Genomic DNA, 22,340 nt, shown 5'->3' with positions numbered 1-22,340 from the left:
TGGCACGTTGAAGAAGGGGAAGGTGCAAGCACGTCAAGGAGACAGATTTTCTTTACCACTCTCCGGATGGGTCTGGGTGTCTAAGTAGATTACAAATCTGGATGTTTTCAAGTGTTTCAACTATTCCTGATTTTTGGCCCAGAGTAGGACCTGGGGCCCTTGGAGAACAGCCGAAGGTTCCCTGCCAATGGGGTCCAAGGCTCAGCCCAAGGTGGGCCTTGCCCCAGCCCCCTCAGCCCTTCAGGACTAATTTCTTGGTCAAACTACAGGCTCTCTCCATATCTGGCTGCCTGAATACCTGAGGCATTTTTTCTTCTTCCTGTTTTGGAAAACTACAGAAAACTATAGAAGCCCCAAATCCTTAGTTCCTCTTGAGGAAGACGGTGCCACTGGGCCATTGATGGAAACAAATAACTTCTCAAACTGGGAGGGCAGGGTCCCACTAGTGACTGGGTGGTTTCAATTACAGTTCTGGCGGATGCCTGGATGGGTCAAAGTATTCTGTCTTTTTCCTCCCTCTCTATTCCCTCTCTCCAAGCCCAGAAAAGTCACAGATTTTCTGTCTTTTTATGTTTGGAGAAAGAGAGAGAAAATGAGGACAAAACCTGAAAGAAAGAGAATGAAGAAGGAGAAAAAGAGGGAGAGAAATCCAATAATTTAAATTAATCAAACTCTCTTTCTAATCCAACAACATTTGAAGCCCATTTAAATCCAGCTGGGAAGAGAAGTTGGAGGCAGGGTGGGTGGGAGACGAAGTTCCCAGTCCCATTGACTGCTCCGCTCATGGGGCCAGTCCCTTCAGAGGAGGTAGAACAGTCAACCAACTGTTGGGCCCCGGGTGGTGGTGGGAGTCTGGCATTGGGAATTGCAGTGTGGAGGTGCAGGCTCTTCCTGCGAGCCTCTGAGGTCTCCGGACAGCACTTTGCCTAGGGCAAGTACTGTCTATTGCTACATTTCTTTTGGTGCAGTGTGTATGTGTTTGTGGTGGTGCTGGGGATGTGGGGACTATTTCTAAACCAAAGCGAAGGTGGTCAAGGGCGATATGTTTGGGAGTGGAGAGCTGGCTAGGAGTGGAGGGAGACTTCACCCCTATGGTGCTGGGGGAGTGGGGAGATCTCTCTGTACTTGGAGCCAAGTGCTCTAGACTCTGGGGGAGCAGAGGAGCTGCAGCTCCGAAGGGGGACGTGAAACCATATCAGGATCAGGGAAGAGTCCTAAAAAATGCACTTTCAGGAGTACCTCCTCTCCATTATAGGTCTTTGTGCTTCTGTTTATACTAAGAAGTACAACTCTGTGCAGTACATTGCAACATTTAGCATTTGTAGACTGTGTGAAATACACTGTATACTGGTCTACTTCCCGAGAGGGGAGACGGAGGGTCGACATAGGTGCAGCTGTGAATTTCCCATCAGCTACCTTTATTATAGAACAGAATTGGGAGCACATAATTTCATGTCTTTTTTGCATGTTTGCATGAATCCTCAATCTTTGCACAGTGCCGAAATATTCTGAGAGGCATACCTGCCCTCTCCATGCTATTTTAAAGGAGTAATTTTTGTATTGACTCATGGCTTCAGTCCATAAATGCAGGTGGAGATTCTTTCCCTGCCTTCTTCCTCCGTCCCTTAAACAAGCCCCACTGCAAAAACGCGCATGCAGCCTTTTTGTGAGTTGGCAGTAAGATGGCGGCGCCTGGCCTCCTTCGGATTCAGATACATTCTCTCTCAGGCGGGAGGCCGCTGGAGTTCTAGCACAGTCTGGGGGGCAAGAAACCTAGATTCTCTTGTTGCACGAAAAGGGTTCTGAAGCAAGAGGCTTCCCTAAGCATTCTGGCCCACCCCCCTCCTCCAGGGGGCAGCTACAGAGGGCGGATTTTGCACCTGGAGCGCCTGGGGATTCTCGTCTAGACCCAGAATTCCAGACCAATTTCTAATTCCCCTCGGGAAGAACGGGCTTCCGTCCCTTTCCGAGCACACACCCACCCAGCCACCCCCCAACAAGAGGCAGCTGGTCTGTGTCTCTGGCCATGGGATCCGGAGTTGGGAGTGGGAGACCCGGAGTAGAGGGCCTGAGGCTGGGATAGCCAGCACCGGGCTCTAGGGAGCCAGAATTCCAGGTGGAACGAGGGGTGGCGGCCCACTGACCCCATACACACACCTTCCCTTGGAGGATCCGCCTGGAGCGGGCCGGGAGGACAAGACCTTGCGGGCGCGCCTCAAGGCCCCACCCGGGGGCCTGAATCGGTTCGGAGCTCAAGGTTAAGCTGCTGACTCCAGGTAGTCGACGACCGCCATGGCCCGGCCAGTCCTCAAAGCGCAGGCCCCAGGAATGCCCAGCCCCAAGAGAGGCCTTTCATGCCGCGGCTCTGATCTGCGTAGTCGCGGTCCCAGCGGCGAAAGGCAGGGCGGGGAGCACCTTACCTACCTCTCGGTCCCGCGCTGTGCCCCGCGCGTCCTCTTCGGCTGCAGGAAGCCCGGGCGTCAGCCGCGACGCAGTCCAGGGACCGAGGTGATGGCGCCCGGGGCGAGGCGGCTCCAGGACGCTGTTCCCGCCCCTTTGCGGCCCCTCGGCACCATGTGTGCGCGTCTGGGGCGGCGGCGCCGACGGCGCTGGGGGCACCAAGGGGCTCTCACGTGTCCTCTGTGGCCCTGGCGCCCGCGGAGGCGCGGGGGCGAGGACAGAGCCGCGGCGGAGTGGAGCGCGCGTCTCGTTCCCCCACATGCGCCGTGCGGGGCCCGCGCCAACCTCACCTGCCCCGGCCTGGGCGCCGTCGGATCAAGACACAGCGGGTCCAAGAATGGGCCTGTGGCCCTTCTGAAGGCCAAAACCGCGGAGGAAAGGCGCCAATACGGCCGGGAGAGAGAAAAGAGAGAGAGAGAGGGAGAGAGAGAGGGAGGGAGGGAGAGAGAGAGAGAGAGGGAGGGAGAGAGGATAGGGGAGAGAGAGAGGGAAGAAGTAGAGAGATAGAGTGTTTGTTTAAAATTAGATTTAGAAACATGACCACGAGAATCTCGCAGAAGAGTCTCGTAGAGGAGATACGAACAGATGGTAAAACGAAAGGAGAAATAGACAAAAGAATATAAGGGAGAAAGTGGAGTCCGAAGGGACCAGAAAGAAGCCTCGGGCGTCTGAAGCGAGCGACAAGTTGTCCTTGGAAGTTGGGATTGTGAGAGGGAGGGGCGAGATGGAGGAATCTGAGAAGAGGAGGGGGCATGCAGACCTTCAGCCGGGCTGGAGCCTGTAGGTGACCCCGTCCGGCCTTTATGACCGAGCCGTTGCGAAGGAGAGCTCGCGGGACCCCCTCTGCCGCGTTCCTCACCGCCTCCCCCAGCGGTTAGCTCTCCCGCTCGGCGCTGCAAACCGGGAGACTTCCCGCCCTCCACCGCAGATGTACTCCTTTCCTGCTGCCCCGCCCGACTGGAGCTCTGACCCGCCTGGGGGGGGCGGCACCAAGGGCTTGAACGCTGCCTCTCTACCCGCCCTCTTTCTCTCCTGGGCCTTAAATGGAGTTCTCCCCATTGAATGAATTGGACAAGTGAGATCAGAGGGAACGACCTTGGCCAAGATCAAAGGAAGAGCTTAGACGCTTCTCTTTCCAACCCAGCCCTCAGGACCCTTTTGCCTTTTGGCCCTTAGGGTTATTAGAGTGTCACCCTAAAACCGAAGGTGCTTCTCTGTGTTTTCTGCAGAGACCCAAACAGATTTCTCAATTTTCTAAAATCAGTGGAAAGGCAGAAAGCCAGTCTGAGTTCCAGCATTCTAGACTGCCAGCCGGTTGGTCTCCAGGAGTTCCCCCACTGCTCTGAGATCTGACACCTGAGCCCCTTCCCTTTCAGCCAGCACCCGGCTGGGGAAAGACTCGTCCGGCCGGCCCTCTGCTGCAAGTCCTTGACTAGGACAGAGACCCGGGTGTGTCTGAGATCTAAGTCCGAGGCCTGGCTCTGCCACTAAGTGGACTTCAGGCCACCATTCCCCTCTCTGGGTCTCAGTTTTTCCCTCTGTAAAATGGGAGGGGCAGGCTGGGTGATTGTGATTCACCTCTGTAACCTCCTCCCATTTCCAGGTCCTGGTGAGCCTGTGCTGCTCTGCTGAGAGACAAAGACACCCAAAGGGTGATTTTATTCTATATCCGCTGAAATGAATATAGAAATATGACAATGTTGAATTTTACTTTCACAGATGAGTCTCTTCAGTCTATTTTCCTTTTCTTTACTTTTTATCAGTGTGTAGCATATATTCAGTAAAGGGCACTTTAAGTGTATGGCTCAATGTATTTTTGTGTTATCTACATAGCGGTAACCACTACCTAGGTCAAGATATTTCCAGTATACCAGAAGGCTCCCTTGTAACTCCTTCCAGGCAATAACCCTCTAGTCAATACCACCACAGAAATAACCATTATTCTGTCTTCTGTCACCATAGATAAATTTTGTGTGTCCTTGAATGTCATATAAATGAAGTGAGAAGTATTTATTCTTTTGTGTTTGGCTTCATCTGCTCAATGTTACATGTGTGGGATTCATCTGCCTTGTGTGGCAGTAGTTCGTTTTATTTTATTCCTGCTTAATATTTCATTGGGTGATTATCTCACAGATGTATTTAAATATTAGGCTTTTGGGGAACTTTGGGTTGTTTCCAGTTTGTGGTTATTGTGAAAGTTTCCATGAATATTCTTGTATGCGTCTTTTGATGGACACCTAGGAGTAGAGATGCTGGGTCATAGGGTAGGGAAATATTTATCTTTTTGATACTAACAGTTTCCCAAAGTGCTTGACCAAATTTCACTCTCACCAACAATGCAGGAGAGATCCAGTTGCTCCTTATCCCTTCCAACACCTTGTATCATCTGTCTTTTTTTTATTTTAGCCATTTTGGTGGGTGTATAGGATTCTCACGATTTAGTTTTAATTTGTATTTCCTTGATGACTAGTGAACTTGAGCATCTTTTCATACGTTTATTGTCTGTTTGGATATCCTCTTTTTTCATTAAAGAAATCATTCATTCAGAAATTATTAACTGCTAGGTTCTGGAAGTATAGAAGTGAGTAAGACTTCGGCAGGGTCTACCTAGGAGAACACAACTCTGGAGAAGACAGAGAGGAAGCCAGAAAACACTGTGAAAAGTATCAGGAACATATTTAAGGACCTGGGGGAGGGTCTTTACCTGGGGGAGGGGCAGGAGAAGGGAGTTGTTCATTCATTCAAAATATATTTATTATTTCAACACAGATTTATTGAACATCTGCTACATTATACATAATGCCTTTTTAAAGTTTTTAAAGTTTGCATGTGTGTTATTTAAAAAATCCTTTATTCTTTTCTCAAGTTATATAATTAATGTTATAACAAGTGAAAACAAAAAAAAACATAAAAGATGAATAAAAGTTAAGCTAATCCATATTCACTTCTCATAGGTAACCACTGCTAGCTGCTTGGTGTGTTTTTTCATATTCTTTCTGTAACAAACATATGCACACATAGACATACATAGAATTTTTTTTCTTGTCTGTTTTTATAGAGATAGAAAAATCTGATCTACATTACTTTATAGCCAACTTATTTTTAGGAGTTGGTCAAATAGTATTCACATTTAAATTTTCAACAGCAGTTACCAGATAACTTTCTCAGAAGGCTCAATAATTCTCATTTCCATTATTTTTTATTGTATGTGCCAGTATAACAGACAAAAATTATCTCTCTTTGTTTCATTTGCCTTTACCCAAATATTGGAAAGGCTATGCATCTTTTCATACATTTATTGACCATTTGAATGTGCTCTTTGCATATTTTCTTTTAAAAAATTCCCTATTTTGTACAAAGCTGTTTGTATCTTTCTTAGAAAATTGCAAAAATATCCTTGAGTATTTTAAGTATTAGCTCTTTATCAGTTACCTGCATTGCAAATGTTTCCCCCAATGTGTAATTATTGATTTTGTGTATGGTAGGTTTTCTGTATTTTTTTTTTTTAAAGATCAAGGATGCTTATCTTTTCTTTTAAAAAGATCAAAGATGCTTATCTTTTCTTCTAGAAATTTTGGGCATCTGATTATATTTAGAAATTTCTCCTGAACTCATAGATTATTCACATAGGCATAAAAAGCTACTATCATAAAAGTGGCTACAAACTTAGCAGCTTAAACAACACAAATTTATTACCTTACAGCTTTGTAAGTCAGAAATCCAACACACGTTTCACTGGACTAAAATCATGGCATTGGAAAGGGCTGTGTTCCTTTCTGTAGCCTCTAGGAGAGGATCTGTTTCCTTGCTCTTTCAGGTGATTGGCAGAATTCTGTTCCTTGTGCTGCTGAAATTTCTGTTTTCTTGATAGCTGTCAGTTGACGGTTGTTACCAGCTTCTAGAGGGCACCCATATTCCTTCGCTCGTGGACTCCTTTTATCTTCAGAAACATCAGTGGCAGGTTGAGTCCCTCTCATGCCTCAATTTTCTCCCTTTTCTTCAATCTCTTCTCTCTGACTCAGGTAGGGAGGGTTCTGTGATTTTACGGACCCATGTGATTAGATAATTCACGATAATTTCTCCATCTTGAGGTCTTTAATCATATCTGCAATTCCCCTTTTGCCATGTAAGGTAATGTATTCACAGGTTCCAGGGATTAGGGCGTAGATATCTTTTGAGAGACGGGGGCATTATTTTGACTACCACAATACTGAAATATTATTTTTTCCTAATTTAAAAAATGTGTCTTTAATATACCTAAGAATTACTTTTATATATGGTTTGAGAGTAGAGGTTTGTTAATGAGTTTTATCATCTTTCCATATGATTGTTAGTTATTTGGAGAGCCTCTTCTATAAAATATCTTTTCAAAATCTCAGCTCATTTTGGTTGTTGGTCTTTTCATTGTCACTTTGTAAGAGCTGCTGGGTTTTTGTAAATATTAATCTTCAGCCTGTTATCTGTTGACCATGATGAAAATGGCCTTTTGCTTTGTTGAACAAAAACAGATACAGTCCCGACCTCATGAAACTTACATTCTAATGGGAAATGCAGATGTTAAATAAACTTATTAACACAGAAACCAACATATACTTATAAATTCAAATGAAGTGCTTGAAAGGAAAAAGAACTGGGTGCTATGATAGTGATTGATGGGGGAACATTATTCCTAATGTCTATTAGGAAGTGATGTTGAAACTAAGACCTGAAGGACAAGACAAGGAATTATCCAGGAGAAGTTGGGAGGGAAGAGTATTCCAGGCAGAGGACAGCTTGTGCAAAAGTCCTGAGGCAGTGTGTTGGGCTAAGTAAGACTAATTTTCTATAATTCTGAAACTACTTTTAGAACAGGTTATTTTATCCCTGGTTGAAGAGACAGATCTTTACACAGAGACCCAGATTCATGGAATATGATTTTTTTTCTGGAGGTATAATTTATGTACAATAACATTCATGATCTTAAAATGCATAATACCATGATTTTTGACAAATCTATATAGCTGTATAAGTACTACCACAATCATGTTGTAGAACTATCTGTTTTTCCCTTAAATCTGTCAATATTTGCTTCATATGTTTTGGACTCTGCCATTAGGTGCATATATAATTATAATTGTTATGTCTTCTTGTTGAATTGACATCTTTATCAGTATATAGTGACCTTCTTTGTCCCTCAGAACAGTTTTTGACTTAAAGTTTATTTTATCTGATGTTAGTATAGCTACCAGCTCTCTTTTGGTTATTATTTGCTTGGTATATTTTTTCTATCCTTTCACTTAAAACTTAGCTGTGTTTTTGAATTTAAGGTGAGATTCTTGTAGACAGTCTATAGTTGGGTCATGCTTTTTTATTCATTCTGCCAACCTCTGCCTTTTGACTGGAGAGTTTAATCCATTTACATTTAAAGTACTTGCTTATAATGCACGATGACCTGCTATTTTGCTATTTGGTCTTTGTAAGTCTTATAACTTTTTTTGTCCCTCAATTCTTCCATTTATGCCTACTGTTATCTTTATTCGATTTTTAAGTGGGCCATTTTGTGTTCCTTCTCATTTCCTTCTGTATACATTTTTCAGCTATTTTCTTTGTGATTACCGTAGGGCTTAAATTTACCATCCTAAATCTATAACAATCATATTTGATTTGATACCAGCTTAACTTCAATAGCATCACAAATACTGTTCCTATGCCCTCTGTCCCTCCACCTTTTTATTGTACTTGTCACAAATTATATCTTTATACCTTGTATGTCAAAAACCATAGATTTATCATTACTTTTATGCATTTGCATTTTAGAACCTGTGAGAAATTAAAAGTGGAGTTACATACCAAAAAAACACAATGCAATAGTTTTGGCACTTATAATTACCCATGTGGTTATCTTTACCACAGCTCTTTAATTCTTTATACTGCTTCAATCCACTGTCTAGTGTTCTTTCCTTTCAGTCTAAAAAACTCTCTTAGGGTTGCTCATAGGGCAGTTCTAGTGATGACAAACTCCCTTAACTTTTGTTTATTGGGAATGTCTTAATATCTTCCTCATTTTTGAAAGATGGTTTTGCTGGATATAAAATTATTGCCTGGCAATTGTTTTCTTTCAGCACTTTACATACTTCAGACCACTGCCTTCTTGTATCCATAGTTTCTGATGAGAAATCAGCACTTAATCTTTGGGGCTCCCTTGTACATAACAGGTTGCTTTTCTCTTGCAGTTTTCAGAACTCTCTCTGTGCCCTTAGCATTCAACTCCTTTCACTATTATATCTCTGGTCATGGTTCTCTTTGAGTTTATCCTGTTTGGGGTTCATAGACCTCTTGAATATGTATATTCATGCCTTTCATTACATTTGGGAAGTTGTCTATCATTATTTTTTTGAATATTCCTTCTGCCACTTTCTCTCTTTATTCTCCTTCTGGGTCTCCCATATGCATATATTGGTTTGCTTGATAGTGTTCAATAGGCCTCTTAGGCTCTGTTCACTTGCTTCATTCTTTTTCCATTCTGCTTCTCAGCCTGAATCATTTCCATTGTCTTTTCTTTGAGTTCATTGATTCTTCTTTTTTTATGCACTTTTGAAATTGTGAACATTAACACATATACATAATAGTGACAACTTTCAAAGTACAATTTAACAAATAGTTAGAAAGAAAAAATCAAAGAACGTTATGAGTTGCAGTTTCACAATTTCAGTTATTTTGATTATTGTAAAATATATACATATATATATCTATACAGAAAGGTGTTAAGTTTCAAAGTACAGCTCAACAAGCTAATTTCAAAAAATGTTATGGGTTATAGTTCCACAGTTTCAGTTATTTCCTTATTGTGAAATATAGGATATATATGCAGAAAGATGGTAACTTTCAAAGCACAATTCAATGAATAGTTATAGAGAAAATTTCAAAGAATGTTACAGTTTCAGTTCCACCATTTCAGTTATTTTCTTCTAGCTATTCTAATACCCTAGCATCTAAATATATATTATATTTCAGTATTTATGATCCTTTGTTAAATCCTATCTTGTCTGTCGCTACCCCTTCCTCTCATTTAATCACTTTCTCGATCTTCAGGGGTGTCTAGGCATTGACCACCTAACGTTCATATTGAAAGGGGGTTTTGACGCTATGGGAAAAGGGGCTTCATCTGATTGTTGTCCTTAAAGAGGCCATTGCCTCAAGGTTTTAATACTTATATGGCATAGGGACACTTGGGTGGATTTAAGTTTCAGAGAGATAAAACTTAGTGAATGAATCTTTTATAGAATCTCAGATAGGGACCTAGGTATTTCACAGCTACTGTTGCTAAGGGCATGGCATACTGTGGCCATTTTGGATATCTAGCTGGAGCTTGCATAAGAGAAACCTCCAGGATAGCCTATCAACTCTATTTGAGATCTCTTAGCCACTGTAACCTTATTTTGTTACCTTTCTTTTCCTTTCCCCCTTTGGGTCAAGTAGCCATTTTCAATCCTTCAATACCAGGGCCAGGCTCATTCCTGGGAGTCATGTCCCACCATCACAAGGGAGATTTATTCCCCTGGTAGTCATGTCCCACGTGGGGTAGTAGTTAATGAATTTGTTTGCCAAGTTGGGCTTAGCAAGAGAAAGGCCACATCTGACAAACAAAAGAGGTTTTCTGGAGGTGCCTCAGGCATAATTATAGGAAGGCTTAGCCTCCCATTTACAGCCCTACATTTTAGAAGAGCAAGCCTCAAGATCAAGGGATTGATTTATTAAGTAGTGGGTTCCTAATTTCATATAACATATATTTTACCCCAAGATAAACAGTTGGTTTCTCACATTATCTTCACTTAGTTGTATAGTCATCATCACTCTTATTTTTTTTCTTTCTCCTGGAAATATTTATTGTATTATTTGCTTTAACTTTATTTTACTTAAGTTTTCTTAGATCTCTCCTTCTGGAACACTTGTGTTATATTGGGTTCTTGGATTTACCTTTCATTTTCTTCATATACTTTTGTTTTAAATAGGTATGAGCTTATTGTTTTTAAATAACGTTAACAAGAAAGTCTAGAGGTATATGCTTGCTGGTGTTTGTTCATCTGGTTGATTATGCCAGAGCTGAAATCAATATATATTCACTTTCAAATTTGTTGTCTCAGAGTTCTATGAGCACATCACAGGAGGATGTCAGTATACATCCAATTTTTTTTTAAATTTTTTTGTTGTGAATTTTAACACATATACATAACAGTGATAACTTTCAAAGTATGATTTCACAAGTTGTTAGAGAACAAATTTCAAAGAATGTCATGGGTCACAGTTCCACAATTTCAACCATTACCATTATTGTAAAATATAACACCCATACAGAAAGATGTCAACTCTTGAAGTATAGCTCAATAAGCAGCTATATGGGTAATTTCAAAAATTGTTATGGGTTACAGTTCCACAGTCTCAGTCCCTTCCCTATTATGCAATACAAGGTACATACAGAAAGTTGAAGACTTTCAAAGCACAATTCAATGAGCAGCTATAGAGAAAATCCCAAAGGATGCTATAGGCTTCAGTTCTACCATGTAATTTACCTCCTTTTAGTCATTCCAAAACCCCAGCATCCAAATATATATAAAATTATATAAAGTGTCAGTATTTATAGACCTTTGTTAAATTTTATCTTGTTTGTTGCTACCCCTTCCTCTCAATTAATCTCTTTATCCATCTTCAGGGGTGTCTAGGCAGTGAGCACTCTAACTTGTTCATATTAAAGGGGGTGTCGACAGTATGGGGAAGGGGGCTGCATCTGATTGTTGATCTAAAAGAGGCTGTTGCCTCTGGGTTTTAGGACTTGTCTGGTATAGAATACTCTGGTGGATTTAAGTTTTTGAAAGATAAAACTTGTGAGTGAATCTTTTATAGAATCTCAGGTAGGGACCTAGGTATTTGGGAACTACTTTTGGTAAGGACATGGCATAGTGTGGCCATTTGGGATGCCTAGCTGGAGCTTGCATAAGAAAAAGGATAAGGATAAAGATAGCCTCTCAGCTCTATTTGGGATCTCTCAGCCATTGTGACTTCAGCTTGTTACCTTTATTTCTTCCCCCTTTTGGTCAAGTAGGCATTTTCAATCCCTCACTGCCAGGGCCAGGCTCACTCCTGGGAGTGATGTCCCACGTTGCCAGGGAGATTCATTCCCTCAGGAGTCATGTCCCTTGTGGGGGTGGTGGTGGAGATTATTTGCTGAGTTGGGCTTAGAGAGAGAGAGTCCACATCTGAGTAACGAAAGAGGTTCCCTGGAGGTGGCTTTTAGCAACTCTCAATTTTAAACAATTATCATGACGTAAAACATCCCAGCGCTCTTAAAGCTGCTAATTATTCATCCTCAGTATTAGTGTAATGCTGGTAAGATATTCTTATTAAATATAGTCTATAATATGTAACAGGCAGTTTTTCCATATAACACTCTTTTGTTAACTCTTTGTACCAGTGTCATACCTTATAAATATATCATACTAAATGTATTTATGTTTGTAGTGCTACTGTTTGGGTTACGTGACTTTAAACAACTACTTTTGAACCTGTTGGCCTTCAATGAGGCACTGATACTAAAATCCCATTAATGTACCATCATCACACCTGTCCATTCCCATACCATTAAGTTCACCCTCATTATTATGTCTGTAAATATTAGATTATCATTCCCCATTCACCAGCTTCTGTCTATCTATAGGTCCCCTATATTCTACATTATAAGACACTTATTTTGCATTATTCATGGAGTTCACATTAGTGGTAACATACAATATCTCTCCTTTTGTGTCTGGCTTATTTTAACTCAGCATTATGTCTTCACATTTCATCCAGGTTGTCATATGTTTCAAGACCTCATTCCTTCTTACTGCTGTGTTGTATTCCATTGTATGTATATACCACGTTTTGCTTATTCACGCATATGGTGAAGGGCACTTGGATTGTTTCCTTCTCTTGGCAATTGTGAACAATGCCACTATGAATGTTGGTGTGCAAATGTCTGTTCGTGTCACTGCTTTCAGATATGCTGGGTATATACTGCGAAGTAAAATTGCCAGATTGTAGGATAACTCGATTTCTAGTTTTCTGAGGAACCACCAAACTGTCTTCCAAAGTGGCTGTACCATTATACAGTCCCACCAGCAATGAATCAGAGTTCCAATTTCTCTACATTCTCTCCAGCATTTGTAGTTTCCTGTTTGTTTAATGGCAGCCATTCTTATTGGTGTTAGATGGTATCTAATTGTGGTCTTGATTTGGATTTACCTAATAGCTAGAGAAAATGAACATTTTTTCATGTGTTTTTTAGCTGTTTGTATTTCTTCTTCAGAGAAATGTCTTTTAATATCTGATTCTTCTTTTGTCATCTCTAATCTGCTGTTAAAACCTCCTGGGAATTTTAAATTTCAGTTATTGTGATCTTCAACTCCAGTATTTCTCTTAGTTCCTTTTTAAAATTTCTATCTCTTTACCAAGATTCTCATATTGTTCATTCAACATTCTCCTGATATCTTTTAATTCTTTCTCTATGTCTTCTGTTTTAGTTTTCTAGGCTGCTCAAGCAAATAGCATGAAATGGGTTGGCTTAAACAATGGGAACTTATTATCTTATGGTTTTGAAGCTAAAAGAAGGTCCAAATCAAGGTGTCATCAAGGCAATGACTTCTTCCCGAAGACCAGCATTCTGGGGCCGGCTGCTGGTGATCCTTGGCTCCTCTGTCACATGGAAAGGCACAGGGTAGCCTCTCCTGGTCTCTCCCCTCTCTTCCAGTTCCACTGATGTAACTTCTTGCTTCTAGTAGCTTCCTTTCCCTCTATGTGAATTTCATTCTCTTATAAAGGACTCCAGTCCTAGGGTTAAGACTCATCTTGATTGAGGTTGGATATGCCTTAACTGAAGTAATCTCATAAAATGGCCCTATTTACAATGAGTTCATATCCACAGGAATGGCTTAAATTTGAGAACATGTTTTTTTCTGGGGGGTGGGGGTGGGGAACGACAAACAGCTTTAAACTACCACTTCTTCCTTTAACTCTTTGAGCATATTGAAGATCACTTTTTTTTTAAGTCTTTCTCTGGTATGTCCAAAGAGTCTGGTCTTCTTAATTGATGTTTTCTGGATTTTTATATTTTTACTTTGATTGGGCCATCATTTCCTGTTTCTTTGTTTATCTTGTCATCTTTTATTGCACACTGTATATTTTAATATTTTAATGTATTAATTCTGGGATTTAGTCCCTGAGATGTCTGTTCCTTATGTTTGTGTACAGCGAGTGATATGAAACAGATTTTCTTGAGTGCCAGCTAGGAATTAACAAAAACAAACAAACCAGTGCAAACAAACAAACAACACCTTTCACAGTCTTTGCAAATTGGCTCAGTGTTGGCTGGTGCTCTCCTTCAGAGCTTAGCCCTGTCAAGAAGATCAGCTTGAGGCAAAAGTTTGAGGTCCTCTCCCTCTTTTCTGATCCTGCATCATGTCCTTTTCCTGTGTTCATGGTCTTAGGAATTTCCCCATTTACAGGAATTCAAATGCCCTCTCTGCTACTTATAAATATACTTTTCCCCCTCCCAGGTGCTCTATTGTACATCTTAAAACAAGTAATCTTTTGCCTCAGGCCACTTTGATTTATTTGTTTCGTACAAAGCTAGCTGTCTGCAGGCTGCTTCTGCCTGCAGGGCAAGTTCTGGGTGAGTGAAACAGAGGAGTGTCCTGGTTCAGTCTTTCAGATGCCGCCTGATATATTGGCTCTGAGATACAGGCACCCCAGTATGCACATAGGAATTACTCTGTTTCCTTTGGAACAGGACCAGGGGCTCACAGTGGAAATGTAGGCTTGTTCCATACCACGTGGATGAGAGGCCAGCAAAGGCTCCAGGAGCTACTACTACTATATTAAGCTGGGTTTTCTTAATTTGGCATTCATCTAGCTACTGCAACCCTTTAACTGTTTTCCAGAGTTTTGAGGAAGATGCTTTGTCATTTTTTGCTAATTATTCAATGATTCTGTGGGGGAACAAAACCCTAGATCATCTTACACTGTCATCTTGGTCATTTAGAAGTCCTCTTAATAGTTTTGAAGACTACTGGTTGTCTTGTGATTTCCCTGTAGGGGTGGGATCACCCTCCACCCTAAATTTGGTTTAGATGTTGAGAGTGATGGTAACACACACACACACACACACACACACACACACACCAAGAGGGTATGGAAAAGTTTATTGCTTGTATAATGAGGTTTTCTGGGCAGAACAAGGCACCCAAAAATGGCTTGAGAGAGAGCAAGGAGGGGAAAGTGATCCTGGGCTTTATAGGGGTTAAGGAATGTGGCTAAGTGAGGTTTGCCATGTGCAAAGTATTTTCATGGTTTGAACTTTCTTGCTGGAGCCACACACCCTGGATTTCTTATCAACATACCCAAATGAAGGGCAAAAGGGAAGGAGAGAATGGTGAGGCTTGAAAGTTGTCAGCAGTTAAACATCAAAACAGAATCAGATTCTATTACAATTCACCCTTGATAGTTGGCAAATGACTGAAATGTGCATGTTTAGCTTAGTTAAATATGAAGTTGTTTAAGTAAGCCTTTATGGTGTTCTATGTGGCCTGCAGCTCGACACCTGTAAGGAAGGTGAAAGTCTATTACTCAATAGACTTGAAGATCCCAGTGTTGTTTTGAGAAGTGAAATAAGTGTCTTGGTCACTATCAATAACATCTGGAACTCTAAGTGGATAAGGATCATCTTGGTGAGGTCTTGTACTGTGGTTTAAATATGTTCAGAGATATGTCTGATCTTAATTTGTATTCTGAGTATTTGTGAGGCAAGAAGTCTCAGAGTTCTTTACCCCAGAGGGGTGACTTTGGATAAGGAATTGCTGTTATTGCCGTTTGTTGGGCCAGATCATTGGCAATGGACAAAGAATCTGAAAAACAATGTGCAGATTGAGCCAGTTGTTGGCCAAGGCATCGTTTATTGCCAAGATGACTGCTTGAAGTTTGGCAAATTGTGCAGACCCTTGGGTCATGATCTTTATCAGGGATGTCTGTTAAGGGATGGAGAACACCAGTTCTCCAGTAAGCTCCATCAGGTGTAATGGCGATGCTGCCATCCTTAAAATATATTAACTTCATTGCTGTTCACTCAGTTTATCTCAAGGGCCTCTTCAGGTAGCCAAGGGATCTTGGATAGGGGTGGTATCTGGCAAGGGACTGAGAACAAGTGAGGCTACCCCCTCCTTCAGGTGGGATATGCCAGAGAACCCAGGTTTGGCTCTATCCTGTAGATACCATTTTTGTTTTAGCAAAGAGGTCTTGGTGCCCATGCTGAATCTGCAGGGTATGATTTCCATGGCCCAAAGTATAATGGGTAGCTGGAAGGTCACAGGCTCAAGACCCATGAGAGCCTTTGGTTTCAGAAGAGTCCAGTATGCGGCCAGCAGTTTCCACTCTAACATTGTTTAGTGTGGAGCTGAGGAGGGCAATTTATTGCACCAGAAGCCCACGGTCAACTTATGGCCATCAGTGGTAGTCCAGTGACTCCAGGAGACATGAGAGGAGGTTGCTAAAGCCCTACAGAGTAGTAGTCTCTGGGAGGCACTATGTGAATATCTGCTGTATTGCAATTTGAACTCATTACTGTACCTGATATTTCAACATAAATTTGCTGGATTTGCATAGATAGCAATTCTCCCAGGTACCAAGGAAAAATTTGACTAGAATTATCTTGGTATTGCCTATGGGTTTTGCTTCTCTTTGATGGTAAACCAAAAGAATTAAGAGCATGGTTATAGAGTCTGACCACTTAGGTTGAAATTCTGACTCTGCCTCTAGTTGGCTGTCTCACCTGCCTTGGTTTCTTCATGTGTAAAATGGACATAATAGTAATATTACTTGCCTCGTGGGTAAGCCATATAAAGCAATTAACACAGGGCCTGGTACGTAGTAAGTGCTCAAAAAATGTTGGCAACAATGGTAATTATTATTTTTTTAAACTGTCAACGTTGTCTTGCAGCGAAAACCTGAAAGCTCCGCTTAGCCATAAACAGCGCTAAACTGAGGGGAAACTCTTAGCAATAAATAGTGATCTTTGGAAGATTTCGTGTTAGACTTGCCTTATGATGGAGAGACACTAGAGGGTGCTCTGCGCTCAAAAAGCTGCATGTCTCTAGGCCCAAGAAGCTCTGTGCTAACGAGTGATTGGACTGCCACCCTGCAACTTTCCTTTCTCGTCTGTGATTAACTTGGAGAAGTTAGCTGTTGTGCTGGCTCTGAAACTAAGGACTTTAGGGTGGGGGATGGGGTTTAGGAGGAGAAGGCAAGCAGCTGTATTGAGCAGAAATCTGGCTCTCTCAAACATTCAACTTTCACCAATTGGCTTTTATCCGGACTGTGACCTTCTGGAGGGTGGGTGCGGTGCCTTACACATCCATGAGCCCCAGAGCGAATACACATAATTTCTACTATATAGCAGGCACTTAGTAAATATTTTTGTCACAGGACTGTCTGAGACCTAAATAATTGTAACAACAAATTGGCAAATCCTGGCATAGATGACTACTGAACATTATGGGAGCCCCCAGAGGGCTGGGGTCTGGGGATGGTTGCCCAGAATGGCTTCCCTAAATTCCTGGTCCTCTCTGGAGTACACAGAAAATAATCTTTCCTCCCACATCTGGCTTTTGGGTATTTAAAAAACAGCTTCATGCTCCACTTCCTTCATGCCATTCGTGTGAAATGATTTTCTGGCTTTCCACCAAGTTGATCACTCCCTTTGGAATTTTAGGTAGGCAAATAATAGTTCAGTATCTACTGTATACAAGTATCTCCCATGTGAGTGCCTGGTGACGGAGTGCAATGGCTATTGGTATAATCTGGTGCCATAGCAGTTTACCCCCCCATTGCTCTTGCATCATTATTGCAAACGTCATGCAGTGAAAAAGACAGATAATGTCTTCATGTTTGACCTTGCAGACCCCCTGGAAGGGCCTAGAGGGCTCTCAGGGGTCTGTGGACCAGACTTTGAGAACCTCTCTACTCTAGTTCATTCAATCATTCAAACATTTTAATTGAACACCTTGTTTGTACCAGGCCCTATTCTAGGGCCCAGGGACACAGGGGGAAACAGGATGCAGTCCCTACCCTTATGGAACTCATTGTCTCATGGGGAGACAGACAGTAAACATGCACACAAATAAATAAATTTTCAGATGTTGATGCCATCAAAATGAAGGCTGTCATTGGGGGTGGGGATAATACTAGATAGAGTTGAGAACTAACTGATGATGAGAAACAGTTTGCTGGTGTCCTTGCTAAAATACCGGTTACAGAGTGCAAAGGATGACCCTCTGCCCACTCAGTGTAGTGTGAAACCATCTCCCCTCTGGGCCCACAGGCCACACTTTATTAAGAAGGCATCACTACACTGGGTTGGAAAGGGTCAGAAGAGCAGCATTTTGATCCCATCTTTCCATTAAGCTAATCTTTTTGCCTTTCTGAATTTCAAGTTCCTTATCCGTGAAAATGAAAATGCAACAGCTGTCCAGCCTGATTCATAGAATCAGAGTGGAGTTCAGATGAACTGGGGATGCGCTGGAAAGTTCCTTATACATTGTACATTTGAGTGTTGCCTACTCAGTCAGGCTCAGTTACCTTCTTTCTGTGGGCAGCTGGTTTTCAGGCTTTCTCAACCCTGAGCCCAAGGTCAATTTAGTCAGCCCACTCCCCACCCCTCCCCCGTTTCACCTGCATCTCAGGTGAGTCAGATCTCTTTCATTGGAAGTAAGAACTCTTGATTTGGGGAGTATGAGATAAAGGACCAAACAGCAATCCTTATGTTGAAAAAACCCTTGCTAGTTTCTAAAGATAATTCTAGTTTATTGAAATCTTTTAAGATCTTGCCTCTTATTTCAATATATTTGAATTTCTAATAAGCCTGTTTTCTTTGTTTTTATCCAAGTGATGAATAAAATGCCAAACCCTGAACGGGTGCACAGAACACTTGTGCCCCTGCTCCCTCACCCCCACCCCAGCTCTCTACATTGCTGTCGGTCACTTTCTGTCCGGCGCTTCTCCGCCCCGCCTCGAGTCCTCGGTCGGCCGGCGATGGGGACCAGAGAGATAAGGGGAGAGAGGGTGCGGACAACGTCTTACCCGGAGCACTTGTGATCACTCAGGACTCGCGGTGGTAAAGCAGATAAACTTTTAATGGGACTAGGCAATCATCATCTTTACAGGTTCCACCCGGGGCGAGACACCTCGGGGGAGAACAACCTCGATGCGGCCGTCAGGTACGGCTCCTTGTGGGCTGTCTCCCCGAGCTTTGCCCGGGAACTTTCTTATAAACCTTGCGTGTATCCAATGGGCTAACGCCACGCACACAAGCATGATTGGTGAATACAGCGGGTGGTTACATACATCAGAAGCCGGAAGCAGGATGTGGGCGCCATCTTGGCACCACTCGATGGGCGGGGGGAACTCAAGGGCAGGCTGCAGCTTGTCTACTAGGCCAAATCCGGAAGGTGGCTGCTCACAACTTTCTCTGCTGTTTACCAACCTCATATGATGATGGGCCATGGATATCATCTACTTCCCCAGCTTGGCCCCTGGCTATTCAGACAGGCTGTGTCAGATGTCTGGCTAAATCACAAACAAGGTCTCCTGCAGGTTGCTCCTCCACTTGTTTCTTTTATATTAAGAAATGCACACGGTTATATTAAGAAATTTTCTGTTTATTTTGGTTCTCAGAGTGTTTACCATACTTCGTTTTACAGAGGTGCAGAGCCAGGCAGGGACTAAAGGCTGAGAATACTGGCTTTCAACTCACTTTTTAGCAATTGTGTCCAAGGAGAGGAGAGCAGAGCTAGAAGGTGTGCGATGAGGCAGTGAGGAGCCTCAGGCCTCCCAAACAGGATGGGGTCTTTGTAGCAAGGGGAGACCCGGAAAATGCTTGGGATGGGGGCTCACGGCAGCAAGAACCCTCATCTCTGGCCCTCTTCTGGTCAAAAGCTGACTTGAGTGAGCAAGCAAGGGGGTGGGGACGATGTGACGCCACCTGGGTGGCCCAGGAGGGCAGCGAGGTTGCAAGGTGACCACCCCTTCAATGACTGTCTGTACCCTTGCTCCGGTAGAGGGACGCTCTGTCCCCGAGGCTCCTGCCGTACGGGGAGCGCCTGCCGGGTGGATCCAGACGTGGGCGTCCGCGGGCTTCCGGAGCCGGGCAGGCGCCTCTTCGTTGCTGGCGGCCAGCAGGGGTCAATGTTTGGCCGCAGGTGAGCCGGCATGTCGCGGTTGCCCGCCTTGCCCCTCTGTTGGACCATCTTTGGTGGGGAGGAGAATATAGGTGGGTTTGTGTAAAAACGAGTGGACAGGAGCGCAAGGATGCGTTTGGAGCGCCACCCAGTGTGTGTTGCTGCGCTCTGTCTCTGTGCTATTATGAACTCCTGGGTAAGGCTCTCTTCCAGAACCTAAGTTTCTACTGCCACCACCTCCTCTTTTCCTGGGTTAGAGCAAACATCTAACCTAGCCCTGACTCCATCACATTCCAGTTAGTTCTTTTCCTGTCTTTACCCAGTGAGCTCCTTTCTTCAGTATTCATCTGACAAAGTTATGGACCTCTTCCTAGGCACTGGAGTCTGAAGAATAATTCTGCATGGTCCCTGCTGGGAAGGAGTCCATAATCTAGGGCTAGGCATGGACTATCCATGTGCCATCTCTGGTAAAGGAATGCCCAGTCCTGCTCCCAAAGCAGGACTCAATCCAACCTGTGGTCAGGGGAGGCTTCCTGGAGGAGGAGTCCCTTGAACTGTCTTGAAAGGTCTCAGCTTCTTAAGACCTGGAACTGTGTCATTGTTTTTGGTGCCAAGCTTAGCTTGGCACATAGAACTTAATACTGAAAACTTAATATACTGAATATAAGTGTCTCGAAGTGTTATGTTAATATGGGGCCTTGACAGATGCTGGGCAAATCCTAGTAGCGCTTCTCTTCTGTCTATTGAGTTGAAACCAAACAAGATACATTAATTCTCATGGTCTTTGGTGATTCTGTCAGATCAGGGTTCAAAGTATCCCAAATGAAGAAGCAAACACACTGCTCAGGGCTGACACTTGGGGAGGCTTAAATTTGCAATAAAAGGACAGCCAACCCAGCCAAGCCCTTACCTCTGGAAGAGGCACTAGAGGAGGGGCTGGCAACCATGAAGGGGAGATGGCAGGACCTCAAGTCTCACATCATTTCCCACACCCCTTTGCCTGGAGTTCAGGACCTAGATAATAGGTCCTTATGCTCCGAAGTCAAGAAGGGATTGGACAGAGAGGCACTGTCCCTGGGTCATAGGTGTATGTGTGTGTGTGTGTGGGGGGGGGAGTGTCTTCTGTTGGGACTTCATCCATTCAGCACCCTTGGATGCTGATTCTGGTTCCTCTTGTTGGTTCTTGCCCCTACCAATTCATCTGCCCTGTTCGCTGACCATGATCTGGGTTCTTGCTATCTAGACCTCACACCTTTCCCAATTTCCCCATGCTGCCCCTCCCAAGTCACAGTGTCTGAACCCCTCCATAAACACCCATCACTCAATCTACGAATAATTGCTTCTTGGGCTCATGCCAGACATTGGTGCCAAATTAGAAAGAGGACAAAGCTTGGAGTCAGAAGATTTGCATTCAAGTTTCTGCTCTGCCTATTACCAGCTGTGTGACCATGGACAAGTCACTTTACCTTTCTGTGTCAATTTTCTCATCTTCAAAAATGAGCTAATGACAATAAGAATAGCTGTTAAACCATGTGCCAAGGATTTATGTGCCTTATACTATGGGGATTGTCATCTCTGTGCTTAAGATGAGGAAACTCTGGCTCCAAGAGATGAAGCAGAGCCTTGTAGGGTGGTAATGAGAATTAAAATGTGAAAATTATAATATTATTCTCTCCTGACAGTTTGGTGTAGATCCTGGAGGGTGCTCTCTTCTACCGAGAGAGAAAGTAGAGAAAGGCATTTTTCAATTGTTAGAAGAGCCCTAGTCAGTGGGCTTGTGAAACTAGCCCACTAGAATACAAGCTCCAGGAAGGAAGGGACCTCATTTATCTTGCTCATTGTCCTGAGCTCATTGCTCAACATAGTGCCTGTTGCATAGTAGATGCCCAATAAATATAAAGAAATATAAAAATTATCATACTTCTTATAGTCATTCCAAGACAGATCCTAACACGAAGCCTCCCTTCATACCTACCATTCAATTACCAGGCAAGTGATACTAATTACTAGCTCTAATGGCCATTGTCTAGTTTTAAGTAAAGGTGATCTCCTGATAGTCTTAGCATCCCCTCCCCTACAACCTAAATCATGAGAATTCAATAACTGTCTTTTTCTCATCATATTCACAAGATAAATAAATTGGGACTTACCTTTGTGACTTGTGACATTGAGAATAAGGTATGGGTAAATGATAAATGTGATAAAACTGAGAAGATGCTGTGGGCAGAAGCTATTGGCCTAGCTTCAAATGCCTTAGGATGCCTTAGGAATGCTCTCCCATGTGGCTTCAGCAACCCTTGGCCTCATCTCCATCCTCAATTTGCTTCAAATATCTATTTTGTTTGTCCAAAGCATTTTTTAAAATTTATTTTTAATAAAAAATTTTTTTTTATGTCCAAAGGATTTTTGAGGACCTTAATGCTCTTGGTGCTAATCAGGTCCATAGGCCTAACACACCAAACACTAAACAGACCTGGAACACTAGGCAATAGTGCAGCTGCCACGGGAGGGCAGAGTAAAGGCTGTCTTCAGTTAAACCAGGAGTAGGCTCAGAGAGGTGAATCAGAAAATAAAAGCAGATTGTTTATGTTGGCTCCCTCCCTGAAAGTTCATTTTTTAAAAATACAGAACAATCAAAATCCA

Source organism: Choloepus didactylus, chromosome 18 (genome assembly GCF_015220235.1).
Source record: "Choloepus didactylus isolate mChoDid1 chromosome 18, mChoDid1.pri, whole genome shotgun sequence".
Lineage (NCBI taxonomy): Eukaryota > Metazoa > Chordata > Mammalia > Pilosa > Megalonychidae > Choloepus > Choloepus didactylus.
This window is presented reverse-complemented; position numbering follows the sequence as displayed.